We start from the raw sequence: 20,258 nt of genomic DNA, 5'->3' as shown, positions 1-20,258 counted from the left end.
ATAAATTTTGTAGAATCATTACAACTTTTCCCCACTGAAATTTCAAAAGATGCTGTCCACTATCAGTACTGTGATGTACAGAAACTTACTCATACAAGACCGATAGGAAAACTTGTAACCCAGAAAATCTAGTCATTTTTATTCTAACATCCCATTCCTCCACAAAATAATACCTAAATACCACAAAAAAATCTAAAAGGAAAAACTGATACCTTGGTTATATCTTGGTGTTGGATGATGAAAGTGCAGGTAATATTGAAACAAAAGCCAACTGCCACTAAGAACGAAACCTGTGAGGTGTCAACTGGACACAAATACTTACGGTCAATTCCGTTCAAAGAGACACCAGTTTCAATATAAAATATTTAAAATATATATAGTTCTATTAAACATTTTTAAAATTAAAATTGGGAATTCTGTTTTAAGAACGTGAGCAATGCTGTCTGAGGAATTACAAAACTCGGTATCTGCATAGCTCCATAAGGACTACAGAGAAATGGTTTAAGTGAAGTTAGTTTCCCAATTCATTCATTGGCCACAACAGGAAAGTTTGCTACAAACAGTTCAGGATCAAAAATTTATTTTTACATAAAAGAAAATAAGAAGGCTTAATAATAGAAGATTTACTTTTAAAATTCACATGCTTCTCCTAAAGGAATTCCTACTGGAAGTAGTAGGTTTTGTAGTTTTTGTAGTTGAGTAACAATACCAGCCTGCACAGACATTTAAAGGCACTTAATAAGCCCCATGTAAGTCAAGACTTCTACTCAGCAAAAAAACAGAGTGAAAAATTCACTTCTTTTCACTACTAAAAAGCAGAAATATGGCAAAGTGATCTGGTCTTCCTCTCCCACAGTACATTTAAGGTTGAGCTTTCTAAAAAGACAGAAGTCTTTCTAACAACTGCAATGTAACTTTCGTGGCACTTCTATAATGTTCTATCAAAAATACAAAAACTCAGCTATCAGCTTCAATAGGTCATAACCCTTTTCTTAAAGACAGATTTCAAAGTGAAATTGCCTTTGGAGAAAAGTTTCCATTCTAATGATCACTAAAACACAAACAATTATGAAAAAGTTACTAAATTATTAGAAACTGCTTCGGTGTTTATTGACTGTCCCATGGTCTAACATCAGTTAGAATTTTCTTTCAATATAACTCATTGGCAACTCCCTTTATTTACAGGTAGCTAGAACCACAACAAGAAGTGTTGTTCTTGTGAAGACAAAAATTTGTGAGAGCCTATTACAAGCAGCCATGAGGAAATGAAGATGAAAAAAGTATTGCATATGTATTCTATTTCATAGCTTTTACCATACACTTAGTAAGCTTTTCAATTCCAAATGGAGATATGATTTAAAGTTCTCAATCTTCTTTTAAAGAGATCACCACAGCTGAGGACTCCAATTCTTAAATATTCAAGTTTTATTCTGTATTACCTGAAAAACATGGAAAACAGAGAATTCTCTAACAACTATTGATTTGTGGAAGGCTGCTTCAGCTACCCGTCATAATATCAGTAACAGCAAATATTTACCTTAACACTGTTGGATCCACAACTGTTTTCCCAATACTGCTTTGGATAAACTCATTAATGACATCATTTGCTTTACCGCTGTGCAAAGATTAGTTGACTATAAGCAGCGGACTTAAAATTCCACATAAATAAGCACTGTCAGCACTACTTAATTTCTCAAGCATGGGATTACAGACAATTGCATGTCTGCTCATCTTAAGGGAGGAAACAGAGTAAAAAGGAATACCAGCAAACTTAGTATACAAAAAAAAAAATATTTCCTAGAAATTTTCATTTATTTTCTATTACATGTCAAAAAGTTGCTAAAGAAAATAACAACACTTGTGCAAACATTTTAAAATCTATTTGCAAACTCAGAAACTACAAGTTTAACCTTTATTTCCTTGTTTCATTTTAAGATAACATTTATAGAAAGTAAAATTCCTCCTGAAAACAGTATCAGACATGTAAGATCCATTAACTTTGCCCAAAGTTTCGGCCACCTCATTTATTTTTGAAAACAACATACTGTTAAAATGTTCTTTGGAATGATGCCAGAAAGGGCATCTGGCAGAGACACACTTATTGTCCCAAAAGTTTCCGAAGTATTTCACAAAGCATTTAAAATACACTTTGGACAACCACACAACAAACTCCCAAGTTTATACCAATTAGCATTGTGCAAGGCAGATACAGTGTCAATTCAGGAACAAGAAGCTACACAACCATGCAAGACTAACTGCACTCCAGCTAAGGTGTGCTTTTTGATCTATGAACAGAACTTTTGCAGATATCTTATTTTCAGGATTAAACTGTTATTACTCCACCACACTGCCCTGACGCCACATGAGCCTATTGTGTAGAATCAAAAAACCTGGGCGTTTATAAGCCAACCTCTAATGCACAGTTTAGACCTGCTCAAAAAAGTGGTGGTAAAAGTGAAACATTGTCCTCCACTTTCCAGAAACCTTCATCTTAGCAGAGACAAGAGGTCACTTTTGCATTTTTTCATTCCTAAAAAGTGACACAACTTATAACTTACAAGATCTGCCTTTGAAATAAAAATGACATAAGTCCAGAATTCTTAGTACAGGTCTACCCTCACCCTAAAATGTTAGTACTGAATTATCCTCTAAAATTTGACTGGAAAGCCAGTAAAGCTTTTTGTCAAGACTACTTAAAGAAGAGGAAGCAAGCTATATAAAGCTGCAAACAGCAGCAACAAGGGAAAAAAATGTTTGTCAGAAGGACAAATCTGATAATTTACATACAAATGCAATACTTATACCTGACACTACTAAGGAGAAGCTATTCTTGGAAACCTATGTGTATGCACTCACTTTAGAGTAAGAATATCCACTCCTGAAGTGGGTTCAGAGGTAGTTGTCCTCTGCTTATGTGCAGGCAAATCCTTCAGTGATTGTTTGTTCCCTCCAGTTTATTTATAAGTGGCACAAATGTTGGTATCTCAACACACACAAAGACTAAAATGAAGTTATGCCAAGAGTGTGTGGATACAAAAAGTTTGTTCTGAAGTGATCTCAAAAAAAAAAGTGTAAGACTCAGTAGGCCAACTAGAACTTTACACAGAAAAAACAAGGTGGTGTTAAAAGCCCCTTATTTACTCTTTTCTGAGAACACTATTACCTCCCTAGAAAAATTACTATGTATAATAAACACAAATTGAATTTTAAAAGTTCTTCCAAAGTTTATTTTGTACTCAGTAAAAAGCCTATGAAATTAAGTTGAACTTTGTTTTATAAAACTCAGTTTCAAAATTCAAAGCAGTTGTCCCCTAGGAATAAATGAAATCAGATTAGTAATAGCCTAACATCTGAGAGAAAACACTTAGTTTTAGAGAAAAAGCATATGCAAATCTTCCAGCAACCAAAAAATTCAATTCACTGCTTACTAATGCAGCGTAATTATATTATGTTATACAATACGTCCTTGAAAAAGCTGAAGACTTGTAAGATAGACCAAATCTTTCCCAAAATCTACCATGTGGGTGGTGAAAGGAAATGTGAAGAGTCATAACTGTGATATTCTTGACCCTAAACAGCATAAAGCTGCATCAGGGGACATTCAGACAGGTGTTAGGGAAAGGTTCTGCACTGAGAGGGTGGTCAGGCACTGGGACAGGCTCCCAATGGACAGAGGTCACAGCACTGAGCCTGCCAACGTTCAACAAGCGACTGGACAACGCTTTGACACATGGTCTGATTTTGGGGTGATCCTGTGTGAAGCCAGGAGTTGGACTCAAAGATCCCTGTGGATCCCTTCCGACTCAGCGTCTTCTATGATTCTAAATCACAAAAATAAAACGACAGCTTTTCAGCCTATTTTCAATATAATCAAAGTCCAGAAATGTAATTAAATGAAAATACTGATGAACCGATGGTCAAAGAATTGAAAGTTTAAAGGTATTTCTGCAAGTGATAAATGACTAACGCATGACTTTGCAATCTATTAAATTTACTTCTATCCTCTTTCAGATGCTAACAGTATCAAAGAACCACAAAGAGTGGAAACTGCTTACTATTTACAATTCACTCAATTGTAAATGACTGAAGAACTTATAAAAGATGGCATAGTTTCCTCAAAACAGAGAATATTTTTGTAACAAGACTGCAAAGGAAATAAGTTTCATTCCAGACTCAAGAATAACTTCAGCATTTTTTGTGGACTGTGGTTGAAAGATAGATTTTGGAGGCAACCAGCCTACACGATTAAGATTTTTAAGCATACATGTTAAACACAACTCACGACTTCTACATAACGCTCTGTCTTGTAAATGAATTATACTTGGCTATTGGCAGTAAACAAGTTAGAAGAAAAATGTACGTGCATTCTATCCTCTGGGTTTATTCCTAAAATGAGCTGGCTTGAAGATCAGGAAAGATACTGGATTCACTAAACCAATTCAAAAGACAGAGACTCTAGTGGTTGGATACAAGGCAGTGTGTCAGGAGGTCATCTGCAACACTTGGAAAATTTGCTGGCTACAATCCAAGTAACAGAGAAAATTTAGTATGCTTTTTCAACCACTGTGCTAGGCAAAACTTCATAGACCACACAAAGACTACCATAAACAATCAATTCCCCATTATAGAACTTAAGCTATGTAACCAAGTCTTTATTCTTGTAATTTCTCCATTATTTCCAATGAACTAATCAGTAGGGAGAAAAGACATGGGAAGTTTATTTACCTTTATGAACATTCAAAAAGAGATGTTCCTTGCCGTAGTACAGAAGGGGGAGAGATCTGGTTATTCTTCTTTACTCACACAGACATTTATGTTGTGCTGAGAGTAAATGATGTTAGTTGTTATGAAACAGGAAGAACAATTTGTTTCCATTTTGTATAAAAGAATCTTCACTGATGCTTCTTAAATTTCAGCTTTACACCACAGCAACTACTCCAGAATTTCTTTTAAAGAGTCACTTTGGTAATGTCTCTGATTCAAATTAAAAGCATTACACAACAAACACACATTAGGGAGTTTAAATATGTAATCAGCAAGACAACCATTCTTCTTGAGATAAAGTGGCAACAGCTACTCTAAAACTGAAAATGGAAATAAGTTAAAATAAGATTTATAAATGTCTTTGAAGAAGCTAAATCACTGTCATACACAGCAAAGAAGTACAGCTAGGATACACTAACCCTTCAGCTTGCCCCCGCCCCTCCACTTCAAATGCCAAAGTCTTTAAGTAACATTTCACAGCAGCTGTGAAGATAAAGGCTTGACAATGTTTGTGTGAAGAAGTTACTTTGGACAGGAGAAGGTAGAACCTTAGGGCCTGAACTTAGCAAGTTTGACTGCTAGTGTGGATTTGGACACCTAAGAGTTTTATTTCTAGGGCCATTTATTTAAAAAAGTAAAAATAAAAAAATTGCAATACAGTTGTGAAAGGACTGAAACTACTATTGCTTATAAAGTTTTACTAATACTATAAATACAAATTATTATTTTTTTTTTTAGAACTTGACGACAGAGGTGGAATTGCATCAACAATATTGCATTGACAATACAATACTGCACCAACAGTACTGCTTTCTTCATTTTTTTGAATTATTTCCTAGTTGTATTTCATACCCCCAGGAAGCACACAGTGAAGGTAGTTCTTATTGTTAACTGTATTCAAGAAAAGAGAATGATTGCTTTTGTTATATGTGCCTCAGATTTAGTCTTTCTTTAACTGGATTTTAAGAGGTAGAAGTTAATAATCGAAGTCACTTCGAAAAGCAACCAGGAATGTAATCATGGACTATACTTGGCAATCAAAACCTGTATGAGATTTTTTTTTTTTTGAACACAAAATACAGATGTGATTCTAGCACATGGATGTGCCCACATAAGCCCTAAGCGTAAGCAAACAGTCACCAATGCTGCAGTTTAAGAACCAGAATGTACTGGAGTATACACAAGTTCCGGAAGAGTTTGCACTCCAGCTGTTTGTCCATCCCAACATATCTTCACTAGTATCACTCACATCAGCATGCTTTTCCATACATTGCCCTTCCAAGCAAGCCCATTTGTACTTGGACAAGCATACAACTCCAGCCCATACATCCAAGTTTGGTACAAGTGTAACAACATAAATCAGGCCTTACACATGCATCACAGATGATGATTTAAAACCACTACAAAGCAAAACATTATAAATTGGAATATTCAACAATGTTGAACTAGTTCATCCTAAATGACGCAGTTATCAAACACTTAAGTGTCATTAGTAACACACAGGGAAATCTCATAGACATGTCTATATGAGTTCTTCGAAGCACACTTTACTACTTGTTAAGAACACACCACGTCTATTAACAACAAAAGGTAATGTAGCATATCTTTAATACTGACCAGGACTAAAACAAAAAAAATGTAGTCCGCTGTTTATTAGCTGCATACAATCTGCAACAGAAGAAAAATAATTCCTAGATGTGCATTTAAAGACTCTTTTTTTGGAATGCATAATACATTGTCATAAATCATGAAACGTAACAGCAGTTAGAGTCTCTTGATTAAATCACAAGATCATTTAAAAATCCAGAGTTGCAAAAATAACTTCATAGACATGCAATGCCCCACTTTCTACCTGTCTTAACAGAACCAGCTGTGGAACAAGAATGGTTGCATGTCACCCGAGACTGGGTCTGAACATGCACATATGCAAATAGACGACCATTCCTTCATAACAGTTTTCAAGTAAACATTTGAGAATGCAATGGTTGCACAACTGAAGGACCTTACAAGCTACAAGCTGATTATCTCATAGAAGTCTATACTACAATGAAAAGCTAATTTAAGGACAAGGTGAAAAACAAAAGGCTTGTCTATTTAATGAATTATTCTTATGGCATGGCCTTTTTATCAGGTAATGAACTTCATCCAGAAAACAAGTTGGGTCAAGGCCTGGTACTGCAAATAATAAAAAATGACTTTTTATGCTAGATTGTTGGAAATTTGCACATATTCAAAGGAGAATAAAAGTTAACTCTGTACTAGCTGGTTGTGTACCTGATTGCTTTCCATGCATAAAAGTCAGGCACAAAATGAACGCAATGAACTTGGCAGGGAAGTTTTCTAAAGCCTTCAAAGTAGATTAGGGCATTACACTAGGAAGATAACAAAAAAATCACATCAAACCACCTCTTGTAAAAAACTCCTATGCAAACAAAGGCACCAAGCCTAGAAACAATTAGATCAAACTTGCCATCCCTCCCCACCCTCACTTGTAGAAGAAACAGTTAAGCAACATAGTTCCGCGAACTGTGGATGTTTGAGAACAAAACCCCTTTTGTGTTAAGCTTCTGAAATACTAGAAAATAAACTGCATTTTACAACTTGATGAAACACAAAAACCCAGCACCAAATTAGCAGACATACTTAAAACCCAAAGACCAAAGGCTAAAACACCACAGGTGGGGAAAATAGTATCTTTTTGTTTTTCCACACTTTTAGTTTTCATAACATTTAAGATGGCTATAGACATCAAGAATTCTTTAAAACTTCACTAGGGCAGGCATTTGGTATCTCTGGCTATTATTGATGTTTTCATGAGCACCACTAACAAATACACCACTTGTATAATGGGAAACAGGTGCCTCTACTCTTCCAATGCAGTTTTCCTTTTCAGCTTCAAGCTCAGCTTGAAATGACAGAACAGTGGGCTTCATATGAAGAAGGGATGGTGAGGAAATGAACTTAGTTTTGTAAATCCACTATTGTAATAAGTGATAATTATCTAACTCACTAATTTTGCGAGGCATATATATATATATATATACACACACACACACAGCCATTTAAGCATCAAATTTATTATTGAGAAGTCTAACAGGTTTTCTGGCCTGTTCTAGGAATAAATAGAAGCCATTTAAAAATAATTTTACCCTTGAACAAAATATATTATTGTTCTTCATTACCCTGAATTTTCCTTGGATTTTTATTTTCCTGTCCTCTGTGCAATTCCGTGGATTGCTTGAACAAAAATAATCAAAGCAAGAGAGGAAACTAGTCACAAATTTTCAGCTTTAATAAATTGGAATTATTCTGTCAAGACAAATAAACTACTGAAAACATCATATTTGAAATGAAAACATCACATTTTTTTAACTGTGCTTTTGAGCACAGATTTTTTTTTGAGATTGCCAGCAAAACCAGTTACTGTTGCTGCAAAACTGTGAGCCAATGATATTATGATATATAAGCTTGTGTCAAACACAGCAATGCTTTCAGACGTGAAGTTGTGCAGTAGCAGCTTGAACAGCTATTTATGAACTACAACTGACTAAAAATGACACTCGGTTAACAGACCCTGTGATCCAGGATGGTCATGAGCGTGAAAATGCCACTCAGAAAAATCTTACTTTGAAGGGGAGGATTGGGGCAGTAAGAAATAAAACCTACTCCAGTCTCTCTCTGCCATACTCTATAGTTCATTTTTTCTGTTGCATAGTAATTCCAAGTTGTCCAGTGGTATAAAAATTGGAGTGGTTACAGACTGTGAGGCCAAAACACAAATTCTGAAGTGACCTACAGGGACTGGTAGAGAAACAGCTGGAATCAATGAACGCAAGTTTGGTACCAGTAAATGAAGTTCTATTGCCAAGGACAGAAAGCAGAAATGGAAAAGATGTGAGAAGGGAAGAATGATAATCAGCAAGCAGTTCAGCTATACTCATTTAATAAACCAGTCTCATCTTGTTTTATCAGTGTTGTATCCAAACTGTTCTTTCATGTAACAGAAGGTAACTACTCCAGACACTGGGCAGAAAGAGTCCAAAAGAAAAAATGAATAATAAAAATATTATAAGAAGATTAATAAGAAAGATAACAATACTAATTCCCAGAGCAAGAAAAGTACATTATAAAATGTACTTACTGCCCAGCTGCAAGCTTTAAAGGTTAGCCGTGCTCAGTATTATGTAATGACTGAAACATCTGCAGCCCTGGAAACATTCTTTGTTAGAGAAGGCTTTCTGTAATTGGAAACTCTGTTGGAGCAAAGCCAAATATAGTAGCCTGAAACAAAAATAAAACAGTAAAGAAAAAGTCAAGAGACAATAGTCCAGTGGTTAAGTGCCCTCTGGGAGCCCAAAATCTCCTAGACTGTTTTTTTGGTAGCTTCTTGGGCCCTTTTTTTTTTTTTTTTTTTTTGAGCAGGCAGGGCTGGACTGCGTTTTGTTTTTGAGAAATCGAAAGGAGAGAGAAAAGATGTTCTGTTTCAAATGCACTTCAGAGGTCACCCACAAGTTCTGTTTACCAGGCACTTGAAAGTTAAGTATTAGCATTGAAACTATTTTGCCAGAATCTAAAGAGATCACAGAATCATCCTTCAGTTTCATTTCTGTTAATGGTCCACAACACAATAAACCAAATGCTTCTTGAAATCTCCGTAAGCAGTGCTCCACAGACCTAGAGTATCTCTTTCACTGGCTTTGAAGGAACTCTGATTTCCTCATTTTTATCTTTTGGGGAAAAAATGGTGCAGGAGGCTGCAGATTGTCATTCTTCTCTCCAGATCTCTCCTCTGACATCTTTATCGCATCAAACACAAGCTCCTTCGTCCACACTTCCAGAGCTTCGGAGCCTATCCCCACCCCACTAAACACCCCCAGTTATCAAGAGGATGACTCGCATTTCTATTTGGCCTATGACAGCAGCCTCAAATCACTCAGTTTCACGTCAGCATTTTCATTCTTTGCTGCTTTTCAAGCTTGGCAGGAGTTTATTAACACTTCAGAAAGTCTGTCTTTTAATCCTCTTGCCAATTCCTCATTAAGAAACACTCTTTTGCCAAGATGGCTTGAAAAGGCCCAAACCACATGCTTGATAGAAGTTAGAATATTCGTGTCTTTTGTTTTATGTTTCAGCAGTAAGGAGCCTAGTGGAGGAAGTGTCTTTTTGTTCTTCATGCAGCACCAGCCATATCACAATCTTGATCTGCAGCACGGTTTTGCAGCGAGGGTTTGCACTAGCACATCTGCAGCAAACGCGGAAAGAGTATGAGCTAGGCCTCAGAGTAACTCTTCTGCAAGGCGACCTGTGAAGTGGCTGAGGTAATGAAGTTACTACAAAGACAAATCAAGCGTAAAAAGCTTAGGCAGGCGCGTAATGCCTGAAATTGTGTGCCTTCAGTTTTCAGAACTGCTTCCTGCATTGTCAAATGTTACAGCAAAACCTTCTGAAGATAAGCCCTTTGTTTAATATTTAACATGTTCTTCCCATTCCTAGATAAATGATAATAAAAAAACGGATCACAGCAATCTCAGGACGTACAGTAACAGTCAAGAATTGCCTCCCATGCTTTTTCTAACTTAAAGGATATTCACAAGAAGACCCATGCACCCGCACTCCAAAACTCCAAAGGCCAGACGAAAGGGACCAAAACCACCCAGCAGATATGAAAGGGATCTCGATATTAAAAGTATGGAAATAGAAAAATGTTTACAAATAAGTCATCAAGTAAAATGTGTACCTTCAAAGCATACATTAGAAATGACTCAAACTCTTCATTATGACTATAACTCTTCCTCCAGAATAAACGTGAAAATATTGCCAAAGTTTGTTCTGACGAAAGTAATTTTGATTCACAGGCAATAAAGTTATTCTATGGAAAATACAATGTATATTTTCTCATTTTTTTATGCTAAAATGATCAGTCACTCGTGAGGCAACCAAAACATCTCATTTTTACCACAAACTCATCACGAAACCAAAAAAATCTTTTCCCCCTTTCTGAATTCCACAATATATTTTAATAAACTTACCCTTCCATCTCTTGAAAGCCCTTAGTTACCAATCCTTGTTTCTTGTTGTGCTCACTTATATACCTGAACATATACTCAGGAGAACTGAGTATTTGAATCCTTTGAAGCCTGAGTGTATGGCAAATGCGAGACTATTAGAGTATTGAAATGACATTGTTTATTATACGAACTCCTGAAGAAAACAGTCGTGAAAGATTATATATTAGAAAGATACTACTACTTGCACAGATGAATGTATCAGTAAATATTTTCCTCAAGCAATTAAAAAAAAAGCTGTTGAAGAACAGCAAACCTGAGATTCTTTCTGTCATTAAATCCTATCATTCACCAAATGGCAAGTAAATGTGTAGGTTGATTACACATATTTTGACTTTCCTTATAATATTATCATCTAACACTCAAAATATCTACGCTGCATTACTCAGTGGTGGAGTTCTCAGGCAAGACATCTACAGGAAAGTGATTTTATACAGACTTTGAAAAAGTAAGATTGCTTAAGTCTGATCTTACAAAGAACATACCAACACACACGAAAATCAGGGAAGAAAAGCTTATCTTTAAAAAAATCAGCGAACATTACAAGCAGTATCCAACGTATCTGCCTAAAAATATGGAAAATACCCATTCAGAGAACCTAGAAGTTACATACGATAGGATTCTGAAAGCATTCTGAAAGCAAAGTTGATTATTAAATCATACTCTATTGTGCACAGCGTGGATTTACTGTTTAATCCTGTTGTGCCCCTCATACTATTGTTATTACCCTATTTGAAATAGCTATTTCTGTCAAAGTTTAACATATGAACTTGTCTTTAAAGTGCTTATGTTAACATATGCACTCCTATTTAAAATGTTGTTCATGCATGTTTTTATGTAGTTAGTAACTGCTTTAGTAACTCATTACAAAGAAAGGAAGTATGTCCCCTTAGAAAAAAAATATCTGTTTTGTTCCTTAAAGAAGGCTATGGCAATTGTGGATGTAATTTACTATTGCTAGCATTTCTATTTCTAACTAAATCATCTAGGAAGGGTCAAATTCAATTTAGAGGACTGATCTCTTTCTTGTTTTTCTCAAGGCTGTTAAATTCAAACAGACAACCTTTCCCAAGATTTGTTTCCCCGCACATCCTACACAACAGCACAGACCCATCACTACAGCCAATGCCTAGTTGCAGTGGCATACACGCAAGTATGAGGCTACATTCAGGGTGGACTGAAATTCAAAATTCCTCACTTTGAAAAAAAAAAAAAAAAAATTATGCCAGCTGTCACAACCCATTCCCTGTTGTATACAACTGTATACAGCAGTGGAACATGCTCTTTCTCCTCCACTGATACTGCTCCACCATGCAGTTACCTAACATATTACTGTCTGCAGTACGACGCGGGTTGGCCAACAGTTACATAGTGAGAGCATTTCAGTCCCTGCTCAAAAGAAAGGAAATCACACAGACCTCTGTAACACTGTTATAATGCCTTCAATTCTGAGATTTTTTTTTTTTCTCACTCTGTCGTTTGTTGACAGGGTGAGGGCAGCACCAACATTGAGCACTGACAAAAAGACTAGGAACACAAATAGAGTCATCTTCAATAACTTTGAACTTACCAACCTGGACAACTCAAAAGCGAAGTACCTTAACGCAGATGTTCAATCCAGTGTTCTTCACTTAGAGGAAAGTCAACATATAGAATAGAGATGTGAAAACTCTTCAAGGATTAAAAAAAGCTGGGTAGGATGACTAAACGTTCACAGCAAAACCTGAAAAATGTTTTCTTCTGCAACTCAGAAGAGCTTTCTGTTCATTACAAAGTCAATAACAACCAAACAAAATACACTACTGAATAACACCATAGCTTTTTTTTAAAAAAAAAGTGAAGGGGAAAAATAAATAAATATACAGATAGATAGATCACCAGCAGTATGATCCGCCAAGTTTGTCTGAAATATTGTAGACCACGTTTCAAGCTTTGGGGCATTTGTAGCACAGGTAAAATACCTCCAATGCCAAAAAAGAATTTTCACTTCTGTCAAGCAAGCATACCAGTTAAGGATGAGATTTTTTAAAAGGTTCAAGAGACAAAAGGCATTTGAGGCTCAAAGCACAATTTCCCTTCTCGGATTTGTTCATCATCTGGTTATACAGCTAGGAAAGCAGTCTAAAGTTAGAGGAACAACTTATTTATAGATTTTTTTTTTCCTCCAACCAGAATCAGTTAGTTCAGAGATGTTAAGAAGCAAAGGTTTTGAGGTTAACAGTGCAAACAATGTATGTGTACTGTGAATCTCAGAGAAGAGAGGATAAAAACTATAAAAATGACTATGTGCAGCATTTGTTCTGTTTTCTTTAAATTAAACTGAAATGTCATATTAGTCATTACATTCATGGTGAATGAGTCATCATAATCCAAAGGAACTTAAGGCCTTCACATGTAATTATCTTACATGATGACATCTACAGCAAAAGTTAGAAACAGAAAGGCAATGAAGTATATATACCAGAGTTTGAAAAAGACACTGCCTTTTTAAAGAAAGCAAGAGACACACACTACATGTTTTTTGAAACAGAAACTCTCTCTTTGGTTTACCTATTCCTGCACAACTTTCTCCTTCGTTTACTAAGCATAATGTTAATGGCTTAGTTTTTCCCTAGAAGAGTTGTACCAGCATAGCCAGGAGTGAAAAAAAAAAAGAAGTCTTTCAGAGACATACAGGTATTATGGTATAAGCCCCCAAGCAGGTACGCCACCATCAGCAAAACCAATTTTTTGTTTGCAAAGCTTGTTTCTGTTTATGACTTGTGATTTTCTTATACCAGTGAGGCTTCCAGTTTGCTTATGTAGTTTATTAGTATAGAAAACATTAGTGATGCTCTTCTCCTATTTTATCCAGGGAACAAACCAAAAAAAAGATAGTGAGAATGACTCCTTCAAGCCTAAGACAAAACCAAGAGGGGAAGTAAAAAAATAAAGAGTTAAGTAAGAATGCATCCCCAAGGTTATGCGTAATTTTAAGGTCAGAAAAAAGTCTAGTCTTTCGCTGATGAGTCTAACTGCAAGAATCAACTTCAAGAGTCAAATTAATGTTGTATGGGTGACTGGTAGACTTCCTTTATCTGGTTTAATCAGAACTCTGAGAAAACAGTCATATACTTATGCAGTTAGGAAGTTCTCCCTTTTATGTCCTGCTTACCCTCTAATATTCAGAACTGCAAACAAACCTGGATGAGGCATAATGTACCAGTAAAACATTTTAAAGTTCTACTCAGTTCATTAACAAACCACATCTGTGCATCACAGTGGTTCATGATTTAGAAAGCTTACAAGAAAGTGACTTTATTCTTCCTCCTCCTGCTAGATCCAAATTTTAATTTGTAGATGTTTCTGGGACCTGTTCAGAGAAGAAAACCTGACCTCAAATGGTTAGCTTTCCAAAGTTCCTTCTACAGGACCTGGAAAGAGAAGCTTCAAAGGATAATTCAGAGCAGCTACAGTGAGGCTTTTACTGGAAATTGCTCCCTAAGAAGCAAGCTGTGAACAGCAGAGAAAGAATGGAGCCAAGAAAGATGGGTCTCCCTAAGCTAAAATACACGTCTTTAAATATTCCTCTCTTTAGTCACATCCTCAGTGTCTTCAAAAACTTAACAGTTGTAAGATACATCCTTCATGTACATTAAACGTTTCTCAGGCTATCCATACCCTTGTAGGGATTTCATCTGGTAAACACACAGCATATTTTTAATCACTTTAGGAATCTTGGAAAAGATATCATCTGTGCTTTCAAAAAGAAAGCAAAACACACACACACAAAACTCAGTATAGCTGGGTTCACATTACCTTCAAGCACAACAATTTTCTGCCACTTACATCCAGATACCCATCAGTTTATATTCTCATTAGGGTCATTCACTACTCAAAATGTAACTGGAAGAACTCAAAATGTAAAGAAAACAAAGACATTGGTCTAAATTATTCCCTGATCTAGTCAAGCTGCTGCAGTTACTTCCAAGGATGGCTGGTTGATCAACTATTGAAAAAACTGGCCACACCTGTTCGCAGATTTTGCAATAGTCCCATTCAATGATTAGAGTAACTGACTGAATTACCTGTCGCTGTGACTCAGCAGTTTGCCTTATGTTTCCTTTCTATAACTTTCTATTAGACTGAAACAGATATCCTGTAGAAATTCCAAAGCTTAAATATCTAGCTATAGTTTGCCTCGATTTCTTGCTTTTCCTGAAACATTAAGTGCTTGAATGTCTTTTTCATCATATGCTGCTCCTGGCTAACTGCTCTCTAGTTGTTGTACCCTCTCCTACATTGAACCACATTTTTACATCATCTTAAAGCAGAAAGAGAGTTTCTACATTACAGAGACAAGGCAGGAAGACACCTTACTTGCAAGATTGCAACCTACAGCAGGTTTCTTATCTGGGTGAGAATCTAGTTTCTTCCCCAAAGAACAAAAAAGAAGGGCTAGAGTCATGCTATGTGACATCAGGAATAGCATCGCTGGGTTAGGGGGGAAGTTTTGCTTTCACCAGTAACACAATGCCCCAACATGAAAGACTCGCAAAGGGGAAGAGGAGCACTGAAGAATGCATCAGTGACTGGACTTCAGCTTAAGCGTTACTGATCAAAGACTATAATTAATTAGAAAGGCAAAAGCTATCACTGAAATGAGTAAGTCTGGGGAGAAAACAAAAAACATGGGGTTCTTTGCCTCCCTAGTGAAAAATAGCTAATTTTTGGAGGAGAGCTGCAATTCATTCAGAACTGGAAAACACTTTCATTTCAAGAGGTAGAAAGCTTCAACTACTTTGGAGACTTGTAATTGTAAACTCAACTTTTGCTGCCAGAGTTGAACAGCTTAATTTGCAAGTCAATCCCTGATTTACACTATTTGTAACATCTTTTAAACAGAAAAGCACAGGCTTTTGGTTGATGTTTGAAAAGCATCAAGTCTCTTTAGCGATGTTTTTGAGAGTAAAGGAAAGGAACTGTAATGTCACAAAATGAAGACAGAGGAAAGAAGAATCTGGCAGAATTGCCTCAATATATTTAACTGAAACAAAGTAAATGGAATGTTTCATGAGATGCAAGCCAACTTTATTCATTAAATTGTAGGTATATTTTTCTTGTTCTCTGTATCAACAACCTTGAGACTGTTACTCTTTACTCTTCCAAAAAAAAAAAAAAAAAAAAGAAAACCGAGTCACATGCATAAGCAGAGAATAGCATTATAATCTTTGGTACTCTGAAAACCATCTTCAAGTTTCCTGTATGCCAAAGCCAACAGTAAGCATCAGGACCCCAGTTACACCCTTGAAAAACCTGTAAGCGAAACACAGGAGTACAGCAAGATATTAACCGAGCCTCAGCCTTCTACTCTATTCCACTTTGGAACGCATAGCCCAGTATAACTGTATTCCTAATACTTGAGAATACGCTTGCATGCACATATTTTATGATAGAGGTAGTCACAAGAATAACTAAACAACAAGCAGTCACACTCCACCAGAACCTATTTCGCAGTCCAGAAACTGTCTTGAATTCACCTTCTTAGGTTCTAACAACTGTTTGCACAGAAGCCAAGGTCAGCCTTTAGCTCCACGAATTTGCAAAAACAAAGCATGGTCATTATCATCGTACAAATGGATTATTTCCAGCAACAGTCATTCTTTATCCCACAGGAAAGAAGCAGCATCACATTTTTATATAACCAAGGACAAGAATTTTGAGTATCAGAGTTTGTGAGAGGGATGATTTTTGTAGCAAGATGGAAGCTAAGAAGTACATCAACGTCCAAAGACTTCAGTTTACAGTCTCACAGAAGCACTATATGAGGAAAGCAGGTCTCGTGCTGCAGTGTAGCAAAGTGATTCTCATTTTACAAATATGAATAAGCAGTAATGGACAACTACTTGGCAATTCGCATGGGAGGCAATTTAATAACATGATTGTGAACCCCATTTTTAGAGTTTGCCCACACCAAGACCTTGAGTATCTTGAATATCATTCAAGAAAGTGACATGCTTTGGGTTGACAAGCAAACACATTAACATAAAAAAGTTCCACCAGCCAAATTTCTACAGCCAAAGTTATCTCTAAACAAAAAAAGAAGCCAAATTATAGGTTACAGATGCTTTTTGCTGCCTTTTTCCACTCAGAAGACTGCATCAGGAAAGGAGGCCGTGCAACATGAGAACAATATATAGACTACCAAAGACATTAAACAGTCTTCACACATACTGACTGCTCTATGCTTGTAGCTGCCTCTGAAATTTATCTGTAAGCTCAACGAATAAGAGATGCGATCTTTTACATGACAGTCAAAAGACTACCTTAACTTCCTCTTGCATGTTTGGCAATTATACCTTTCCCACCTCATTCTGCTAAGACTTTATTCCTTCTTTATATTTAAACAAACACAGATCTGCACATCAAAGCTACTTCTGGAACGTATTTGTCCTTAAAGCATACCAAGGTTGAACTCCAAACACACTTCTCCACTGGTCAAAGACAGACCAAAGAAAGAACCATATTTATACAGATTCTGTTCCAAGCACTGTATTTCAACAATACGTGGCACTGCTACTCCCTATGAGAATTCATACATGTTGAATCAGAGGGATGCTATCCATACCATTATTTGGATATCCCAATTTTACTCAAGTTAGATGGTTAGCACAGAAGGAAACATCTTTACTCGTATGAGATTGCAACAGTTAATCAGAAAGAAATCCAATACACAATCTTTGATTATTCAAACACTCAAACAAGAAAACAAATGTGCACAGCCCAAGAAGATCTCATTACAGTTACTTTAACCAACTTTAACCTAAGAAGAAACAGCCAAATGTAATGTTATTCTTATCCATATGTATTTAAGAAAATTTTCATCTTAATTTATAAGCCAATTAAAAGAAAACGTAATTTTTGTTATTTTTACAGCTATTACTGCTATGTATCCTAGTAAGCACTTTAACATAGAAATCTGAAGTCTTGTATATTGGTTTCCCTCCTGAATTCTTCCACTGCACTACTCAAGACAGAATGCATTATTAGCATTTCAGATCCACTGGAATGGTAAAAAACAGCCAGCCAGCCAACTATTGAAGAACTTATTAAAAAAGACTTACAGTCATCATACATAATAAAAGTATATGCTATCTAACAGGTTTTTTTTTGAAATTTTTTTTTTGGATTGTGTTCTTTGAGACAAGCATTTGAAATATATTTGCTAGTCTCATTAGTCACTTAGTTTTGGTTATAGTGGCCTTCACAAAAAGTCCAAATTGTCATTTTCCAAACAGGTACGAAGTAATTTGCATTCCATCATTATTTCTCCCCTAAAACACAGAGAACGCTTACTCCCTTAGCTTCTGGCATACTACATTAAAAAGAGTGATGCAAAAACTTTTACTAACCTTGATTTCGGTAAACACAAGAAAAGAGCTATCAAAAGTAATTAAAAGCAAATAGTTTTCTTTTTACCAACATCTGCAGGCTCAAATTTAGACTGGTCAAATACTCCACAATAAGCCAAGAAAATACTACAAGTACAGGAAAATACTAGTCCCTCAGAAGTCACACTGATGCTGCTTAGAGGGAAAAACAGAAAGACGATCAAATCAAACATGCTGTTTGTTTACAAGCTAAGCCCTCGTGTAGCAGGTCGAAAAGTCTAGCCAGGGGCGTCAAGTTTGGAGTAAGCACAACGGCCCGCGCTGGGATACGCTTGACCATAGCGCCAAAAGAACAGCAGATCCCCACAGACCAGGCATTTAATCACAGAGTGGCTTGGTTTGGCAGGGACCTTGAAGATCACCTAGTTCCAACACCCGGTGTGCGTTAATGTAATTCTGTTCGGGTTTTGAACCCTTTCTGAGACGGACGCATCAACAGTATGCGAAGCGGTGCTTGAACATTTCGGGAGGTGACGCTTGGCACTGACAGGAGACTGGATCACGTTTAAACCTGCGGACACCTTTGCGGACAGCCTTCCCCCGCTGCCCCAGGAAGGCGCTGAGGTACAGCGAAGCCCCGCTGCCCCGGCAGACCACCCGGACACGGCGGCCGCAGCCCGTTACCGCCATTACGCGTGCCCTTCTGACAGCCATGGCGCCGCCCGTCTCCATTTCGGCGCAGGTCGGGCGGCACAGCCCGGACACGGGGCGCTGGGCAGCCCCCGCGCCGCTGCCCTGCCCTCCTTCCAGCTCGGCCCTTCGCACAGAGCTGGAGGCTCCCCGGGGAAGGGGCCTCGGCCGGCAACAGGGAAAAAAAATGGGGAAAAGGGAGGGCGGGAGGTGTCCGCGGGTGGCTCACCTGCGGCGCACGGCCACCTGCGCCCTCACCGCGGCGCCACCGCCCCCCCGGGGCGAGGGCCGGGCACGGCCCCGAGGGACGGCCGTCCGTCCGAGGGGGAGCACGGGAATTAAGGATAATAGCGAGGGATTTAAAAGGAAAAAAAAAAGAAAAGAGAGAGAGAGAGCCGAGAACACGCCCCCGCCCTCCCCACCCTGCGCGGTGCAATGGCTCGCCGCGGCGCAGAAGCGCTGCCGGGGCAGGAGGAGGGAGGCGAGCCCTCGCCGGGACCGGGGGAAGGCTCCGCGCCTCCTTCCCCTCCGCCGAGGAGGAAAACTTAAGAGAAAGGGGCGAGGGAAGGGGCTGCAGCGCCGGGGCCAGGAAGGGGCGCTCCCCGCTGCGGTGCCGGCTTCCTGCCGCGCCCCGCGGAGCGGGCGGTGGAAGGCGGACGCGGCGCCGGGTCCGGTGCCGCTCCGTCTCCCCGCCTGTCAGGCCCCCTGCCTGCCTCCTGCCCCGCTGCCCGGCCCTGCCGCCCGCGGCCGCTCACCTGCCCACAGCCGCCCGGAGGGTCGCGGAGCCTCGCCCCGCTCCTGCCGGCTCAGGAGCAGCCGGACCCGCCGCCGCCGCTCCCGCCCGGGGAGGAAGCGGCCACCATGTTACTTTCTCCCCCGCAAACGCCTACAGGCGGCTCCAGGGCCCGCCCCGAAAGGAGGCGGTGGCGGCGGCCGGGACAGGGGAGCGGGCACGGGGCTCTCCCGGAGCCGCTGCTGCGGCCAGGGGGCGCCCGAGCCCGGAGCCCCGAGCCCCTGGGTCCGGCCGCTGCCCGCCCGGGCCTCGCAAGGAGGGGGGCGCGGGCCCCCTCACAGCCGGCGGCCAGGCCACCCGGCCGGGCCCGGGGAGCTTGGGAGGGGAGTTCATACGCCAGGGTCTCCCTCTGGGGCTGGTTTCGAACCCGCAGTCGGCTCTCCTGACAAGATAAATCAGAATTTTCCCACCTCACATAACAAGCCAAGGGCTGTATTATGGATAAAAGATGAGACTTGAAAGGCAGACTTCTTTTAACTCCAGATCATACCTGTGTTGGAAGTGTTTGGGCTGTATTTGAACTAAGATGCAGCCTGCTAACTCTGATTTAAAGATGCAGAGTAAAGATTTATATTT

General features: G+C 38.8%; 1 protein-coding gene across 4 annotated transcripts in view; it reads right to left on the bottom strand.

Moving 5' to 3' along the window:
- Positions 1-19,801, bottom strand: part of DENND4C (DENN domain containing 4C) — a 77,383-nt gene extending 57,582 nt beyond the window's left edge. The window contains exons 1-2 of one of the 4 annotated variants that reach the window (XM_035558610.1): positions 19,645-19,777; positions 1,320-1,439 (exon numbers count right to left, since the gene is read on the bottom strand). The gene's annotated coding sequence lies outside the window, so the exon portion shown is untranslated. Of the gene's footprint in view, positions 1-1,319; positions 1,440-19,644 lie in introns of all 4 variants that reach the window. The other 3 variants (XM_035558612.2, XM_035558609.1, XM_050716252.1) reach the window with 3 other exon arrangements.
- Between the last annotated feature and the right edge of the window lie 457 nt (positions 19,802-20,258).

Source organism: Cygnus atratus, chromosome Z, assembly GCF_013377495.2.
Source record: "Cygnus atratus isolate AKBS03 ecotype Queensland, Australia chromosome Z, CAtr_DNAZoo_HiC_assembly, whole genome shotgun sequence".
Taxonomy (NCBI): Eukaryota; Metazoa; Chordata; class Aves; order Anseriformes; family Anatidae; genus Cygnus; species Cygnus atratus.
The sequence above is the reverse complement of the archived record's forward strand: the minus strand, read 5'-3'. Positions and strand labels throughout refer to the sequence as shown.